The sequence below is a fragment of the Myodes glareolus genome, chromosome 24 (genome assembly GCF_982192425.1).
Source record: "Myodes glareolus chromosome 24, mMyoGla1.1, whole genome shotgun sequence".
Lineage (NCBI taxonomy): Eukaryota > Metazoa > Chordata > Mammalia > Rodentia > Cricetidae > Myodes > Myodes glareolus.
Genome location: NC_142049.1, coordinates 31,574,838 through 31,592,967, shown reverse-complemented (window position 1 = coordinate 31,592,967; position 18,130 = coordinate 31,574,838). Strand labels below are relative to the sequence as shown.

The following is an 18,130-nucleotide window of genomic DNA, read 5'->3' as shown; positions in this document are numbered from 1 at the left end:
TATTTTCTGCAGAAGCAAACACTGAGCAAACCTTAGACTAAGTTCCCAGTGCTGCTTGGTTGGCACATTTCTGAGCCAGAAAGGCTAGTCATTTGAGAAAAAGTTTCTGAGTATTCAACCAATTGCAACAGTCCATGCCCCTACCGTCCACTCTTCCTTCATGTTGGCTGCCAGAGATTCCTCTAGTGGCAGCCATCACCCTTGAAAGAGCTAGTGTGAACCAGTGAAGACCTCTGCCACCCAGTCTCTGCTTTCAGAGGAAGTGAGAGCCTGGTAGCTCAGTGCCACCTCCAGGTCAAATGATATCTTTCCTAGTCTGAGACTTTGTAGCCATTTTCGTGTTGACAGTACATACAGTATTTTTAAGTCATTTCAATGGCAATAGTCAGAAGCACCTGCTGTAACAAGCAGTTGTTTTTGAAACTTTGAGATCATCAAAGACTCACTTTAAATCCAGCTTGTTCCCAAAACATTTGCACAAATAAGAGTCTTGAGACTTGAGCTTTTTATTCTGAAGATGCAGCTTGCACAGGGGGAAAATAACACACTCTCATCTTTATAAATAGAGTTATTAGCATTGAAGACGTTGCTTTGCAGTCAGCGCAGGGACTTGGCTGTTCAGAATTTGAACATCTTATTTATAAACAGTACCTGGGCTTCCGCTGTTGCTGTCTCTCTATCCCACTGGATCTGAGGACCTGGGGACCATTTCTGAGCTCAGCCTCTCTTGGCTCAGAGAAATATTGCTTTGATCAACTTTTGGAGTTGTGCATATGGGCCCCTTTCTTTCTTTGCTCTGGAAGATACTTGCTCTGTCCAGCTGAATACTGTCTTTGTGTATCAGATCAGTGACAGACCCACACCCCCAGTACTACAACACATGTCCATGGTCCAGTGAATCCCTGTTTTCCTCTCCTGAGAAGTTCCATCCTGAGTGGTCTGTGGGTCCAGCCCCATCTTTGGGAATATGACCCATCTTGTGGCATTCTTCTCAGGGCAGTCTGAATGACCTCTCGGATAACAGGTCCCAGAAAGACTGTCTGTTCTGTAGTCCACCTGTCCAGTGCCTGCTTCTCTCAGAGGCATCCTCAGGGCAAACAAGTCACCCAAACAACAGTTCTGGGGGTGCCAGGTTATAAGTGTGGGGATGCAGAAGGAAGCCTCTGTCTTTGATGTTTCTGAACCTAGACCGGTCCTTCTGGCAAGGACTCCTTGAGCCATCCCAGGGCCTCTGCAGTGTGTGGGCAGGATCCTGATCATGGATGTCTGCAGTGTATGGCCGGGGTCCTGTTCACGGATGCCTGTGCAGTTACTGCCCCTCTTCTTCACATTGTGCTCATTCTCCACCCCAATACAGAGTTTCAGACATCCCCAGTCCGTGTGTCTGTCACCTAGCCCCTAACAACGTGGGGTTTTCCAGTTCGCACAAGGCTATTGGAGGCAACCTAACCCATCGTCTACTTCTCTAGTGGTGATTTCAGTGTTCCTGGGTAGGATCAGAGTTCTCAACTCTACCCGGTGAATTGGACGTGTTCACATCTCCATTTTCCTGGTTCCTCACTCCTTCCAAGTCTTGGACTTTATAAAGCTGTAATGGTCTGTCTTGAATTTCCTAAGAAAATGCTTTCAAGGGTGATTCTGATGTACATGTACCACCCTTGTGCATGCCTGGGCTCATTCCTGGGGACCTTGGCTTTGAATGGATGGTTTATTGAGTTGCCCCACCCTGCCAGGAGTGAGGTAGGGTTCTGTTGAATCGTTCTCTCTCTCTCTCTCTCTCTCTCTCTCTCTCTCTCTCTCTCTCTCTCTCTCTTTCTCTCTCTCTCTCTCTCTCTCTGTGTGTGTGTGTGTGTGTGTGTGTGTGTGTACACACATACATGATCTAGGACTTCCCACAAGCCATCAAAAGTAATCAGCAAATTTTGAATCAACCCCTCTAAGGAATTTTTACTTCTAGAATGCCTGGAAGTGCAGCATTTCAAAGGCTGTTTGACCACAGCCTAATTTGTTTGACCACAGACTAATTTATTCCCAGAAACTTGGATGTTGAAAAATATAGGACCTATGGTGGCAATTGAAGTGGTGTCCTGCGAGAAACTTAATGAGTCATGGAAACTGATTCCAGAAATCACAAAAGTTACTTTCTGTAAGAACCTGGGCCTCAGGAATGTCATATGATGCCAGGTAGCTGAAAGCCATTCACTGGGTGTGTTCTCTATGTCTAACTCCTGCCATAGACAGGACGATAGCCCAGAGTGCCGTTGCTTCTGTGGTGGTTCCTAAGGCAGGGTGCTCCGGGAGGCCACGTACCCTGGAGGATCCTACTGTCTACACAGGGAAGGAGAAATCCTTTAGCTTGAATTTGCATGTCTTTCTGGGGAAGCCAAGCTGCAAGGTCAACTGTCTCCTGCATCCATCCATAACCAAAGCCTAGGAGTGGCGAGATCTCCTGGAATGCAAAGTGTCTTAGTCTGGTGGGAAATCTGCAGATTTAGTGTCCAGCCTGAAGGTTGCAGAAGACTAGAACATTATTCTGAAGGTGGCTGTGGGGTGGAAGGGGTGAGGAGCAGGTACTGTCTAATCATCAATGGCTAAGGAGGTTCCGCACCATGCCAGACTCCTGGGGAGCAAGAAGGGAGAGGAAAATGCACTCGAGAGTGGTAGGAATGACTGGACACACCAGATGTGAAGAGAAACCCAGGTAACCGCGGCAGGCACGGGGCTTCATTGTGTCCTTTTAAGCCACTGGCAAGAGCTGAAATTTCCTGGTGACCCAGTTAACTATAGGGATAATTACTGACCCTTCTGGCCTTCAAAGACCTTCCCCTGGCTTCATGAAGGTCCCGGAGAGGGCAGGAGAAGCTGGTGGTGGTGCTGGGTCCAGGTGGTAGGTGACCTTGCCTTTGAGTTAAAAGACTGCTGGGAAATTGGAGAAGATACACATAAAAAGAATGCAAATGAGTTGCATCAGAGTGGACAGGAGCCCTGACTCCGTATCCACCAGGGATGGCTGCACAGAGCCTATAAATAGACACTTAAAGCCTGTTTCTAAATTGAGTTCAGATGTGGGCCTGTTTCCTCGCACGGAAAAGTATTTGTGTAAGGTATAACACATACCACTGTCTCCAAGCTGGAGGATTTTCTGCTTTCTTAGGGACTCTATGTGGAGCAGGCGGGGGATGTGCTGCTTCCAGATGAATGAGACTCTGCCCTTTTTCCAGGGCCTCCCAGGAGAGGGAGCGCTGTAGAGAAAGGCTCTCTAGGGAAGGAGGCAGCGGCAGTTCTCCCAGCGCAGGGGAGTGAGTCCTTGGGCAGCTTCCCAGGTTTCTGCTCCAGGGCAGGAGAAACAAGATCCAGGGCACACAGGACCTCTGCAGACCCACAGTGAACTGGTAGGATGCCAGATGGTCCAGAGTGGGAAGTGATACATGCTTCTAGGGAGGAGTGTAGCTTGTATGGTTTGAGGATGTCCGGTCCCCTAGAAGTGGAGTTACAGACAGTTGTGAACCTCCATGTGGGTTCTGGGAATTGAACCCAGGTTCTTTGGAAGAGGTGTCAGTACTCCTAACCACTGAGCCATCTCTCCATCCTGGAGTCTAGCTTCCTAGCCAGTCTTTCTGGGAAAGATGAAGGCTCTCTCTCACTCAACTACCATTTTCTATTATGCTAATCGACACAAAAGATGGGTGCTTTGGGGGAAAAAGAAGCTTTATTTTGTCTTGGTTCTGGAGGTCCAGAGTCTAGAGATGCGTACCAGAATGGCTGTCCTGCTGGTAGCAACCCCAGGTGGTGTGTGCATGGCCTCATGTGGTGAGCAAGAGAGCAAGGGTGCTTGCGTGTTTGGATTTCTCTCCCTCTTGTGATAAGCCCACCAGGGTCAGTTGTGGGAGGTCAGGATGACAGGTCCTATCCTGATGCTCTCTCCTAGCTCCCCACCCTCCCCCAAACACCATGGTCAGAATAAGTTTTCGTCTCCAAATATCTCAGGAGAAACTAGACTCCAACACTAGTCTTGTAAAGGACAAGCCGTGTTTAGACCTCAGCACTGGTTGACTGGCTTGGGACCATAGAGTCACCTCTTAACCGATTGATGAGTGGGGGTGTCGTTTCCTGCCGCGTAGGTAAAGTGTTTCCTCCAGGGAGCTATAACGTATATTCTATGCACTAACTTCATAATGAGTTGATTTTGAAGGTTTCCTGGTGGCAAGCTTGGGCTGTGTCACGGGGACTCTGATGGGAGCGTGGCTCCGTGGCTTTTCTGGGGACTTGGTGGGTTTCACCTTCCCAACTGCCTTTTAATAGCTTTTATTTTCTTTTACCTTATTTTCCTAATGTGTTTACTAATATGTATATATTCTGTTCCCTCTCTTGCTACTGCCCCCTGGGGTTTGTGTATGTGTGTGTGTGTGTGTATGTGTGTGTGTGTATATGTGTGTGTATGTGTGTGTGTATCTGTGTGTGTGTGTATGTGTGTGTGTGTATGTGTGTGTGTGTATGTGTGTGTGTGTATGTGTGTGTGTGTGTGTATGTGTGTGTATGTGTGTGTGTATGTGTGTGTGTATGTGTGTGTGTATGTGTGTGTGTATGTGTGTGTGTGTGTGTGTGTGTGTGTGTGTACACGTATGTGTGTGTAGACCAGAGGTGAACCTTGAGTGTCATTCTATAGGTGCCATCCATCATACTTTTTGAGACAGGGTCTCTCATTGACCTGGAACGCCAAGTGAGTTCCAGGGATCTGTTTAGCTCCACCTTCCAGTGCGAGGATTACAAGCACAAACCACAGTTGGTGCTGTTATGTGGCCACTGGGGATGGGACTTAGATACTCCTGCTTGGGCTGCTGTTAAGCCCTTTGCCACCTGAGCAATCTCTCTGGGCTCCATGCTCATTGTCTCTGTATTCATGCTGATGCTGTGCAGCCTTGGACGCCCACACAGGAAGCAAGCAGCCCATACGGACTGCATTTTGGGAAGTGAGCATGTGGTGGAAATGCCTCACCTCTAGTGCTCACTGGGTGGGAAAAGGAGGCCTCTTCAGAGAGCCAGAATCTGCAAGGCACTGACTGAAAGGCTGCACATGCCCCAGACCTCTGGGAAGGACCCACAGTCATGTGGATACCAGGCTCCTGCCACCCCAGGGAGGGCACAGAGTCCAAGGACCTGCAGATCCCTTAACAGTCTTCTAGAGGATTCTAGTCACTTCTCTCTGGACATGGAGCATTTGCACAGGCCATGCCGAAGCAGATGAAATTCTCCAACACTGGGAGGACCTGCTGCTAAGAATGTCTGCTGAGGGAACTGAGAGGCCCTATCTGGTCTTGTTGGAAATGTGATAACACAAGTCCAGACCAGGCCTTTGTCACAGAGTAGAAGCCATCATCTCCTTGTGCCAGGAACAGACCTTTTTCCCTAGTGAATGAAGCCACCCGCCCCCCCCCCCCCACCCGTGACCCCAGGTCCCACAGCAGGTAGAGGGTGAACTGGCCACACAGTGTAGCTGCCTGCGAAGCCTCTGTCCTGGCGTTCTGTCTTGGAAGACTTCAGAAGGAGCTGAGGAGATGGCTCAATGAGGAACCATGCAGGCATGGGTTTGGAACCTTGGGTACCCATGTAAATATCTGTGTGCAGTGGCCTGCGCCTGCAACCTCGGTTCTGGGAGGGCAGAGATGGGAGGGTATCTGAGGTACCTGGTTAGCGAGTCTAGCCAGTTAGTGAGCTTAGGGTTCAGAGAGACTGTTTTAAAAAATAAAAGTGACTGAAGAAGATGCTTGATGTTGGCGTTTAACCCTCACGTGTGTGCACACGTGCACACACACACACACACACACACACACACACCATAGATTCCCAAAATAAAAAGAAACAAGAAACCCTTTTATCATTTCATCCTGCTTTAGCCGGAGCAGATGGAGAAGGGGATTAGATGCGGTTCCGAGGACAGATAAACCACTCTGACTTGAATCCCTCAAGTCTGTTGGCTTTCCACCTCGGCTTTCAGTTGTAAAGCGCTCTCCGTTTAAGGAAAATGGAGGGCCCTGGTCCTCTTCTGGTTCCCTAATGAACCGTCATGACCAGGAAGGAGGGCTGAGACCCTTGACAGAAAAAGTGACCGACGTCCTTTCTCTTCCTTTAATAATTCCAACCCTTGCAGGGACACCAGCCTTCTCTGAAAGGGTCACCAAAGAAAGGTTCTACAACCATTGGGGTCAAGCTTTGTTCTGAGGAAATGAATATTCATGAGGTCTTTGAAGAACTTCATTAATATGCAGGTAGTCTCTCCTTCTAGAATGGTACATAAGCCATCATTATTTGCCCAACACGTTTTTCTTAAGGCAATAATTATGCAATAAAATGGCTAAAGAAACATTTTAATTATTTGTTTAGGGTTCTTTCTGCCATCTCATTCATTCACTCTTGCAGGTAATTCGAAGCCTTTCATTTAAATTTGTGTGCATGGAAGAGCCCTATATGAGCATCATCGTCATTTCTGGAATTAAGTCTTTTTTTTTTTTCTGTTCCTTCTGCTTTATTCCAGGAAGACTGGATCACCAGGAGGGGTTCCAGGACGTGGTCAAGGTACTCATTTTTGGTAAGCAATCAGAGGCGGTCTTGCATGGAGCAAACGTGGCCTCGCTTGGAATTCCTTCTTGCTTCTGCCGTGTGGAAACCGAGATTGCGTCAGCAGAGGGATGCTGTGCCGTGGCAGACGGATGAGTGCCGTGTCCATTTCCAGGGAACTGCATGGGTATAGTTCAGTGTTCCTGGGCACAGACCTTTGAAGCTGGTGTTGATTTGACTGCCAAGGTGTAGACAGACCCTGAGCCACCGCTGGCCCTTTACTTTGTCTGAAACTGGTCCTTGCGTACCACCCCATGGCAATAGCAGTATGCTGTTTGTGTTATGTGCCCTTTCTCTCTCAGACTAGAGTTCCTGAACTCTTGGGCTTTCAGGGAGTCCCATGTACTGAAGGTTGAGATCAGCAGCGGACCCGTCAGAAACCGACACAGACAACTGCTATGGGTTCAGGGTCCTCAGTATGGAAGTTAGACGTCCCAAAAGTGCTTGGGTCAAGTCGGCTTTCTGAATATGGTTGCGTAAAGTCCCAGGGTCAATCTCTAACATTGCAAACAAGTCAACAGTGAAAACACCCACCCCCCAAACAAAACAAAAGTAAAACAGCAATAACATAGAAAGCAGAAAGTCTATCGAACATTCCCGTGTCTGAACACTCTGAAATTAGAGGTACTTCTAGTCCCGAGCATTTTGGATAAGGGTTACTCAACCTGTAGTCTGCTTTGAGGAGTCAGCCATTGTGAAATTCTAGGAAGCCGAGCACAAGACATCTAATTTAGATCAGAAAGAGACCTCTTCAGCCAGGTGGTTCCAGGTTGCCATCTGCCTGTGCTCGCCCTGCAGGACCTGCGGGATGGAGCTTGAGGCTAGCCAAGAGTTTGCAGAGGGAAAGGTGGAAGGAGGAATGCTGGATAGCAAGGGAACTGGCTTATCTTCCTGGGCCAGACCTGCACCAGCTGGCCTGGTTGTAGGGAACCTGCTGGATGGGTGGGGATGTGTTTGGAGAGGAGGGAGCCGAGGTGAGGGTTATTAAGGTCAGGAAGCTGAGCATTACAAGGTCTCTGTGTCCTGACCCAGAGCTCTCAGAACCTCTGCTCAGCTCCACAGTGCCCCCTGGATTCATGAGAAGGAACAGCAACTGGACTAAGATGGAGTAACCACACAATGGCTCTCATAGGGAGGTGATGGCCTGTGGTGTTCAGGAGAGGAAAATGTGGGTATCCTACCTGGAGAAGCTGTGTGGCAGTTCTGAGGATGAAGGGAAGGAAGACTGACCAGGCCAAGGGTAGTATTCTGAAGGTCAAGGCTACCCTCAGAAGCACCGCTTTGCCTTGCTCTGGGTAACAGACATCCCTGGACCATAAATAATGAGGGTTTTGTTGTCTATTTGTAAAGTGAGATGACTGTTTACTTTCAGCATCTACCCTATGTCTGAGGGACTAATCACGAGGCTGCCGGTGCTGAACACAGATAAGAATTCCTGTGCCACACACTGGATGTGTTCTTGTCACAGATGTCATGGGTAGATTATGTGGTAGCTTTTGGCTGCGCCATATTCACGAGCTGTTAGGAGTCACAGAGCAGTCAGAGCTTTCCCAGGGGACAAGGTGCGGCTTCGGTGTTTTTCTGCAGCTTCTAAAGCATCTTGGCTGAGTGTGTCTGAACCCGTTCTCTGTCGTCCGTTTTTACATACCCTGTCCGTTCGCCTCACGCTCTTCACGGGCTTTTCCCATCCCATTTGATTTGTGCTAAGAGTGGGGCACACGTTTCACCCTTACCCTCAAGGTGCATTGTCCTTTCTCAGCTCTGGAAGGGTTAACACATTTAGGGGCCAGGTTCTGTGAAGGGGCAGGGTTTTGTTTGTAACTTGTGGTGGAAATAGCCTGTGAACGGTGGCTTTAAAATAATGAGGATGCAGCCTCTTGAATTACTGTGAATTTCTAATCCTGTGGAACCAGTACACCCTCCCACCCTCCAGGAATTAGTCACTGTGAAATTGACACCTTCAAGTCTTCTGGAATGAAGTCCAGGGATGTTTCAGTCAGTTGGAGCCGTAGGGTGGTTCAGTTTATACCTTCAAAGCCTGAGGTATTTTTCTTTTCCTTCTGTGCCTACAAAAAGGCCTTGATGGGATTTTAAGTGTACTGAAATACTGACAGGATCTATACCAGTTGCTACAGCCAAGGCCACTCCAAAGCGTTCTTACTACCCAGTATGATAACCCATTATTGAAGTGAATGTGCCTAGCATCCTTCCTTACAGTGTCCCTGAAGGCAAGCATATTCCTTCTTAGTAAGAAAAGTGGTGATGAAATGAACATTTTTAAACGTCAATTATGCCAGAATGAATCTCTGCTTGGAGAGCCACAGAGAGAAGCAGAGCCTGACTTTATATCTTTTTCTGCTGCAAATGGAGCCGTTTTATAATCTCAGAATACTAATACCCATGATGCGTCTGGTATGTTGGAGTAGAATAACTTTAAGAATGTGCTCCCACTGTCAGTAAAAGTTTGAGATCCTTTTCTGTTTTGCTTCTTGAAGAATCAATTTGTAATCCTCATTATTTTGTGTGTGTGTATGTGTGTGTGTGTGTGTGTGTGTGTGTGTGTGTGTGTATGTATAGGATGCACAGAGACTAAGATCATAAACTCAGTGGTTATCTTGCAGAATCACTGATAAGGGAGTAAACTGTGTTGAAATCATGGAGGGCTCAGAGTGTATGAAATTATTGCGATCATGAAGATGGCTGGCTAGTATAACCATAGCTGCTCCCGCCCCAGCACAGACATGCGCCAAATGCTGTGTAAAACCTTGCCGACCATGTTTGAAAAAAAAAATACAAAAACCCAAACCAAAATCACAGAGCCAGAACGCTAAAAGAAGAAGATGTCATTAGGCTGGGACTGTGAATTCCTGATGGGATGCTGCCGTGATTGAGACTGGTATTCGGGTGGAGAGAAACAGAGGCATAGGAGACACACAAAGGGACTCTATGGTAAGACTGCATGTGCAGGAACCTGGGACAGGGTAGAGCTAGCCTATGGTCCCAGTGGAAATGGTTCCCCCAGGTGCTTTTCCTATTGTTATGGTAAGATACCTGACTTAGGTATTTTTCTATCGCTGTGATAAAACGCCATGACCAAGGCAACTTGTAAAAGAGAGCATTTAGCTTGGGTTACAGTGTCAGAAGATTAGAGTTCATGGTGACTGGGTACAGAAGGAATAGATAAAAGCTCACCTCTTGATCACAAGCACGAGGCAGAGAGGGTTCATTAGGAATGACGTGGGCTTTTGAAACTTTAAGCCCCACCCCCAGTGACACACCTCCTTCAACAAAGTCATTACTTCCTAATCTTTCCCAAACAGTTCTACCAAGTATGGATCAAGTATTCAAACATATGAGCGAGCCTGTGAGGGCTATTCTCATTCAATCCATGATAATACCTAAGATAAAAGCAACTTAAAGGAGGAAGAATTTATCTAAGCTCGTGGTTCCAGAGGTTCATTGTGGTAAGGGAGGTGGAGAGGTTCCAGAGGTTTCTGTCCATTGTGGTAGGGGAGGTGGAGGTTCCAGAGGTTCATTGTGGTAGGGGAGGTATGGGAGGACATCGCAGATCTGGGGAGGCAGGCAAGTTCAATTCATATTACAGTGTCCATGGAGCAGAGAAAGTACCAGAAGCATTAGTTTAACCTTCTGAGGCCTGTCCTTAGTCACATACTAGTCTTCCAACTAGACCCAAAACTCCTACAGTGTCCTCCACTTTCCAAAATAGTGACTCTAGCTACTGGCCAAGCATTCAGCACATGAACTAGTAGGGGATGTTTCATATTTAAACTACGTCATGCAGGACAACTGATTGGTTATATAGCAAAAGATAAGATGAGATTGTACTTTATAGCTTACAAGTGAATGTCCTTGGAGTAGAAGGATAAAAGGTTAAAGTACATGGAAGACATTTTCTTCTCTCTCTCTCTAAAATAACAATTAATTACATCTAAGTAAACATTTTAAAGAGAACCAAGAAAAAGATAACAGAGTTGAAGAATGGGCAAATAGCATGAAAAAAGCCTAAATGGTTTATAGCCTAATGAACACTTCCTGTCTTCAATTGGGGAATTGCCAGTTTAGATAATGAGATACCATTTCACACCCATATCTTGGCAGATTAGAATAAACCAAGGATTTGATGAGCAAGGGGGTATTTTCATGCCTTACTTATTGAGGGCAGGTTGGTTAAAAGCCCCTTCAGAGAGCAACTGCACAGTTTACCAAAAGAACAAAATGTGGGTCCCTGTGATCCAAACACTCCACTCTTGGGTGTATATGCTTCTTGTTGGCCATGAATTAGTCAAAGTTTTCCAGGGAACCAGAAGTCATGGGACCAATCTCAAGATTTGGCAATATATTAATCTATCATTAGTGTGTCTTAGGACTTACTGTTGATGGGTTTATTATATTATAGAGATTGGCTCACATGTAGCAAGGGCCTGTGATCTGCCTTCACAATCTGGAGAGCCAGCAGAGCAGAGCTCATTGGCACACAGTTCCAAGAGCTAGAGCACAGAATATTGCTTCCTGCCCAGGTCCAACAGACTCACAGCCAGAGTACAGAGGACAGAACTCAGATGTCCTGGCTTGAGAAGTCAGGCAGAGAGCAGATTCTGTCCCTTTTCTGTTCTAATCAGGTCCTCCATGGGTTGTTGGAGGTCCCCTAAAACACAGTTCAAATGCACATCTTCCCAAAATACCCTAAGAGAGGTGGCCAGAATGCACGATGGTTAGCCGGGTATGGCCCAGTCAAGCCGACACATAGAAATAATCACAAGTCACAGTAGACATTTTTTGAAATAAATTAAAACAAAATAGAAGATACCAGGGCCCATTCTTTGTAGGAGAGAATGCCTTTATTAGTGGTGTGGGTCTAGTGGTTTGGGAGGTAGAAAGAGAGTAACAGTGGTTAATTAACAATGGTATGTGTTCATGGGTTTTTGCCTCATGTTCTCTACACTTTGTTCTGTTATCTCATAGCGATGATTAAAGAAGAGGTTGTTGTAGGACTGAGGAGTTAACTCAGTTGCTAAAATGCTCACCTTGCAAGCATGAAAACAGGAGTTTGACTCCCAGGACCTGCATACAAAAACCTGGGTGTGGTGACACATGCTTTGAATTAATGCCAGCAGTGGGGAGGTGGAGATAGGTGAATCCCCAGGGTTTCCAGCTAGCCCAGTGAGCACCAACCCATGAGAAACTTTGTATCGAATAACAAGGTGGGGGCTGGCAAGATGGCTCAGCTCTTGCTCCTGACCTGAGTTCATCCTAGGACCCACATCTCGGAAGGGGAAAAGTGAACCCCTCAAGTTGTTTTCTGAGCTCCACACTCTCACTGTGGCACTCGTGTGTCTATATGCACCTATAAATAAACATATAAATAAATGTAATAAAAGAATTTTAAAAATAAAAATAAAAATGCAAGGCATATGGTCCCTAAGGAAGGAGACCTGATGCTGAATTTCTGTGCACTTGTACCTGTCGGCACATAAACACATACACAAGACTGTGTGTGTGTGTGTGCATCCCCCTGACACATGCATAAAAAAGAGGTCGTGGCAAACACCCACATGTGACTCACCTCCCCCACTCTGTAGTGTGTGTGTCTTTGTGCCACCTTGCTTCCATTTGCCCCTGGATCCTCTGACGGACTGAATTCCTGGCCTCCCCCTTTTTCAGATGGTCCTGCATTTGTCTCTTCCTTGCAGTGTTGGGGTTTCTCATGAGCCAGGCTATGCTAACTGACCTGGCCCTGTGTTTTTAGTGTCTGCATTTTGGGCTGCTTTGGGCCACACATAGCTTATCCATCTCTCAGGCACTTCTGAACAGCTTCTCGAACAACTTGCCCTTTCGGGTGTTGGCTGGAAGTCTGGCCCCACAGCCCTGCCTGCTGTTGTTGTTCTGTTCCTGATCGCTAATATTGGCATGGACTCCCGTGACCACTGATGCCCATCCATAGCCCAGGACTTCGTGGGTAATGGCTATGATGGAGATATGGGATCATTCTTTGATTCTAGTTTCTCAGATGTCCAGAAATGCATTTTCATACTCTAAGTGGGAACTGAGGAGTTGTGGGTCAGGAGCTCTCTGGTGCCGAGTGTCCTCTGGGGGACCCGTAAAGGAGACACCTGATTATTTGTTCTCAGATCTGGAATGTGTTTTCAAATATTTGGAAACTTCTACTCTGACACCGACTATTTTTTTAAAGTTGCATTAAGAGAGAGAGAAAGCACCATCATCTCTTTAAAAAGATGAAAAAAATGTGTTAAAATAACACAGAGAACTGCAACTAGGTTGAGCCCAGCATAATTAGTGTGATTAAACTGAAGGAAGCCATCCTTTTATGTATGTAATTTTTTATTAATGCTATTCAGATCAGGTTAATTATGTCCAATTCTAATTAATGATAGCAATGAACAGGCAGCCTTTCCCAAACTGTATTCTGGGGAGTCCCATGCGGTGGCGCTGAATAGTTCACATATTCCCAGCTGGACAGTCCCCCAGAGCCAGAGTAAATAAAGGCCTTGGGAGGTTCTGTAGGTAGGATTCTTGATCTGCCAGTCAAGGCTCAGCCACAGGCGCAACAGGAGTGTGGATTTTAAGAGATTGGAAGAAGCAGCTTATGTGCTGGTGCAGTCTGTATAGGCAGGCCTGGGATCCGTAGGGAAGGCAGTGAGGAAGGCTGGCTGGAGCCCCATGCACGGCTCAGACTGCAGTCCATGAGCAGACCCTTTCCTTAAAGGATTCCTCTGCTCTGTTATACTGGTTCCCTGAACCGGGACTGGTGCTACTTGGGTGGGATTAGGAGGTGTGGCCTTGGAAGGTGTGGCTTTGTTGGAGAAAGTGTAGCACAGGGCGTGGGCTTTGAGGTTTCAAAAGCCCAAGGCAGGCCCAGGAGCCCCCTTTTCCTGTTGTCTGATGGTTCTGATGTAGAACTCTCAGCTCCTTCTCCAGCACCATGCCTTCCTGTATACTGCCAGGCTTCCTATCATACTGATCATGGACTGAAATCCTACGCAAGGCTCCAGTTAGATGCTTTCTCTCGTAAGAGTTGCCTTGGTCATGGTGTCTCTTCACAACAGAACAGTATCAGGAAAGTAGTTGCTACAAGGAAATGGGGCATTGCCATCACTGGCCTGACGGTGCTGCTTGATGGCAGAATGTGGATTGGGGGACTTTGGATTAGGCAAACAGCTGAACACTTTAAGTGGAGCTCAATGGAACACACTAATAGGAACATGGAAGACAATTGTGGTGAGAACAATGTAGATCATGATGGCCTGTAGAGGTTTCAGGGGTTAGTAAGTGGCCTAGAGACTATTCTTTCGACATTTTGGCAAAGACTGTGACTGCTTTTTGCCCTGTCCTAAAACTCTTCCTGAGGCTAAATTGAAGAGTTCTTGATTAACTGCTTTGATAAAGGAGATTTCAAGACAGTCTTATTAGCATTGACTGTGGTCCTGTCTTAGTACGATTTCTATTGCTGCAACGAAACACCATGACCGCAAAGCAAGTTGGGGAGGAAAGGGTTTATGAGGCCCACACTTCAGCATTGCTGTTCATCACTGAAGAATAAGGACAAGGATTCAAACAGGGCAGGATCCTGGAGGCAGGAGCTGATGAAGAGGCCGTGGAGGAGTGCTGCTTACTGGCTTGCTTCCCCTGGTTTGCTCAGCCCACCTGCTTATAGAACCCAGGACCTACAATCCGGGGATGACACCATCCACCATGGGCTGTGCCTTCCCCTAGGGATCACTAAGTGAGAAAATGCCTTACAGCTGGATCTTATCTAGGCATTTCCTCAGCTGAGGCTCCTTCTTCTGATGACTCCAGCTTGTGTCAAGTTGACGCACAACCAACCAGTACAGGTGTGGTTCTTCGTAATCACTCTTAGGCAGATCTATAACGATAATGAACAAGCTAAGCAAGGAAAAATACAAAAAGTACAGTTTGAGGAGAAAAGGAACACTGAAAGCGTCATGAAGCTAACAAAGTCCATGGCTCCAGGAGATAAGAAATTTAAAGAAAAGCTGGATGCTAAGTGGAATAAAGGGGGTGACCTCAGGGCGAGACTCCACCCCACTAAGATTCCAGCTTCTGTAAAGGAATTATAGAAAACCTTCAGCAGTGAAGGAAACCACACAACACCTTATGTCCTACTTTAGAAGTCCGTAGTCTTTAACAATCCCGATACCATTCAAAGTCCACAGTCTCTTTTGAGACTGTTCTAGTTTGGGTTCTGTAGCTGTGAGAAACACTTGACAGACAGAACCCAGGAAGGAAAGACTTCATTTCATCTCACACTTTACAGCTCCATTCTTGAGGGAAGCCAAGGCAGAAACTCAAGACAGGAGCTTGACGTAGAAGTTATGGAGGAGAACCGACTGCTTACTGGCTTGCTCCTAGGCATGCATGCAGCTGCCTTTCTTACATAGCCTGGGCCCACTGGTCTGGAGGTGGTACTGCCCGCAATGGGTTGGCCCTCCTACATCAGTGAATAATCAAGAAAATGCCCCGCAGGTGAATCTGATGGAGGTAGTTCCTCAGTTAAAGTTCTCTCTTCTCAGGTTTGTCAAAGTGACAGCCAAGCATACCCTTGTTGTTTGACTTTCCTTTGGGACCGCCAACTCACAGATAATGACATAGAGTCTTCTTTCTGCTTCGGAAAGCTTGACCTGAAATTGAGGAGTGTCTCCAACTCGCTCTTTTTTTTAAAAGAGTAATTTCAGAAGTCTTTATTTTAAAGATGTGGCTGTCTATAGTATGAGCACTGTTCTCAAACTTAAAATGTAATATTTCAGCCTAAATAACACATATTATAATCTCTGTGATATAATAAGTAATTTTTCCGATTCCTCTGTATCTCTGTGTTAAGAGTAATTTTAGTAGTTTAGCATCCAGCTCTTTCTATGCATCTTAATTTAAACAGCTTGTCCTGTTATGGAATATTTAATATCTTCATACTCACTCACTAACTTTGCACAGTGGTTACCATTCTTTTTTATTTATTTATTTATTTTTCTCGGCTCCCTACCCTGCCCCTCCCCTTTCCCCTTCAACCCTCCCCCAAGGTACCTTTGCTCCCAATTTACTCAGGAGATCTTGTCTTTTTCTACTTCCCATGTAGATAAGATCTATGTGGGTCTCTCTTAGTGTCCTCATTGTTGTCTAAGTTCTCTGGATTGTGGTTTGTAGGCTGGATTTCTTTGCTTTATGTTTAAAAAACACCCATGAGTGAGTACATGTGATAATTGTCTTTCTGTGTCTGGGTTACCTCACTCAATATAATGTTTCCTAGCTCCATCCATTTTCCTGCAAAATTCAAGCTGTCATTATTTTTTTCTGCTGTGTAGTACTCCATTGTGTAAAGGTACCACATTTTCCTTATCAATTCTTTGGTCGAGGGGCATATAGGTTGTTTCCAGGTCTTGGCTATGACAAACAAAGCTGTTATGAACATAGTTGAGTGCATGTCCTTGTGGCACGATTGAGCATCCTTTGAATATATACCCAAAAGTGGTATTACTGGGTCTTGAGGAAGGTTGTTTACTAATTTTCTGAGAAATCACCACACTGACATCCAAAGGGGCTGTACCAGCTTGCATTCCCACCAGCAATGCAGAAGTGTTCCCTTCTCCCCACAACCTTTCCAGCATAAGTTGTCATCAGTGTTTTTGATCTTGGCCATTCTTTCAGGTGTAAGATGGAGTCTTAGAGTTGTTTTGATTTGCCTTTCTCTGATGACTAAGGATGTCGAACATTTCCTTAAGTGTCTTTCAGCCATTTTAGATTCCTCTGTTGAGAGTTCTTTGTTTAGGTCTGACTCCATATTTTAATTGGATTATGTGTTCTTTTGGTGACCAATTTCTTGAGTTCTTTGTATATTTTGGAGATCAGACCTCTGTCTGATGTGGGGTTAGTGAAGATCTTTTCCCATTCTGTAGGCTGTTGTTTTGTCTTGTTGACCATGTCCTTTGCTTTACAGAAGCTTTTCAGTTACAGTAGGTCCCATTTATTAATTGTTTCTCCCAGTATCTGTGCTGCTGGGGTTGTTTAGAAAGTGGTCTCCTGTGCCAATGCATTCAAGTGTACTTCTCACTTTCTTTTCTATGAGGCTCAGTGTGCCTGGCTTTATGTTGAGCTCTTTAATCCATCTGGACTTGAGTTTTGTGCATGGTGATAAATATGGGTCTGTTTTCATTCTTCTACATGTTGATATCCAGTTATGCCAGCACCATTTGTTAAGCATACTTTCTTTTTTCACTTGATATTTTTTGCTTCTTTGTCAAAATTCAGGTGTTCGAAGGTGTGTGGATTAATATCCGGGTCTTCTATTCGGTTTCATTGGTCCTCCTGTCTGTTTTTATGCCAATACCAGGTTGTTTTCAGTACTGTAGCTCTGTAGTAGAGTTTGAAATCAGGGATTGTGATGCCTCCAGAAGTTCCTTTATTGTTTTGGCTATCCTGTTTTTTTTGTTTTTTTGGGTTTTTTTGCTTTTCTGTATAAACCAACTAGTTCTTATAACTTAAATTAATCTACATTTTGACCCATGGCTTTATTACCTCTCCTTTGTACTGTGTATCTGACTTGTTCCCTTTCCCACTAGCATCTCTGGCATCTCAGCATGCACCTAGATTCATTCTCTCTTCTCTCTCTCTCTCTCTCTCTCTCTCTCTCTCTCTCTCTCTCTCTCTTCCTGGAACTCACACCTATCCTCTCCTGCCTAGCTATTGGATATTCAGCTCTTTATTAAACCAATCAGAAGTCGCCTTGACAAACATACATCTTCACAGTGTATGAAAAGATTATCCCAGAACATATCCTTCACAGAGACTGAAAAAAAAATCTCTTAAACCCCTAATTTTAAAAAAAGACAACAAAAAACAAGTTATGTACTTTCAGTTCATAATAGCATTCAACTGAGGAATGGGAGCATAGCAACAACTAAGACCTACCAGGCAAACAGGGCAAAGAGCAAATCTTACAACTTCATGTCCAGCATCTGGGTCTTGTGATGGATTCATCTGGGCTCCCACTACATTGGGACACCCTGCCTTCCCCAATCCCTATTGCCTACAGTACAAGAAACCTTTCTTGGGACAGATTCAGTATGCACTTGAAGTTTCCTCTGATGATATTTAGGTGTCCCATTCCCAGCTTCATGTAGTTGTCTCTCAGGGCCTCCTTGCAGAGAACCTGACACTGACAATATTGCCTGGGTTCAATGGCTTTCTGAAAAATTTGGTGCAAGCCTTCATGTCTCTCTTGAATCTCTCATGCCTATAAAACCAGTACCACCTAAATACCAGTATGTAATATTGCTGCCAGTTCAGGATGTAGCCCATCCTCTTGGGCCACAGTTGCAGCAGCCTTTGCATTTCTTTGAGACTGACCCTGGGGATACATTTGCCTGCATACTTGCATTTGAACAAGGAGCCCCTATAGTGGTGGCCTTAGTTTAGATCCTTTTAATTTGGTTGTCATTTCACCAGTAGAACCCTTTAATGCACA

General features: G+C 45.7%; 1 protein-coding gene across 7 annotated transcripts in view; it reads left to right on the top strand.

The window, feature by feature from the left end:
* Positions 1–18,130, top strand: part of Apba2 (amyloid beta precursor protein binding family A member 2) — a 223,930-nt gene that overhangs the window by 108,841 nt on the left and 96,959 nt on the right. For 3 of the 7 annotated variants that reach the window (XM_087901551.1, XM_087901556.1, XM_087901550.1), the window contains exon 3: positions 6,533–6,586. The gene's annotated coding sequence lies outside the window, so the exon portion shown is untranslated. The remainder of the gene's footprint in view (positions 1–6,532; positions 6,587–18,130) is intronic. The other 4 variants (XM_087901553.1, XM_087901552.1, XM_087901555.1 and 1 more) reach the window with 3 other exon arrangements.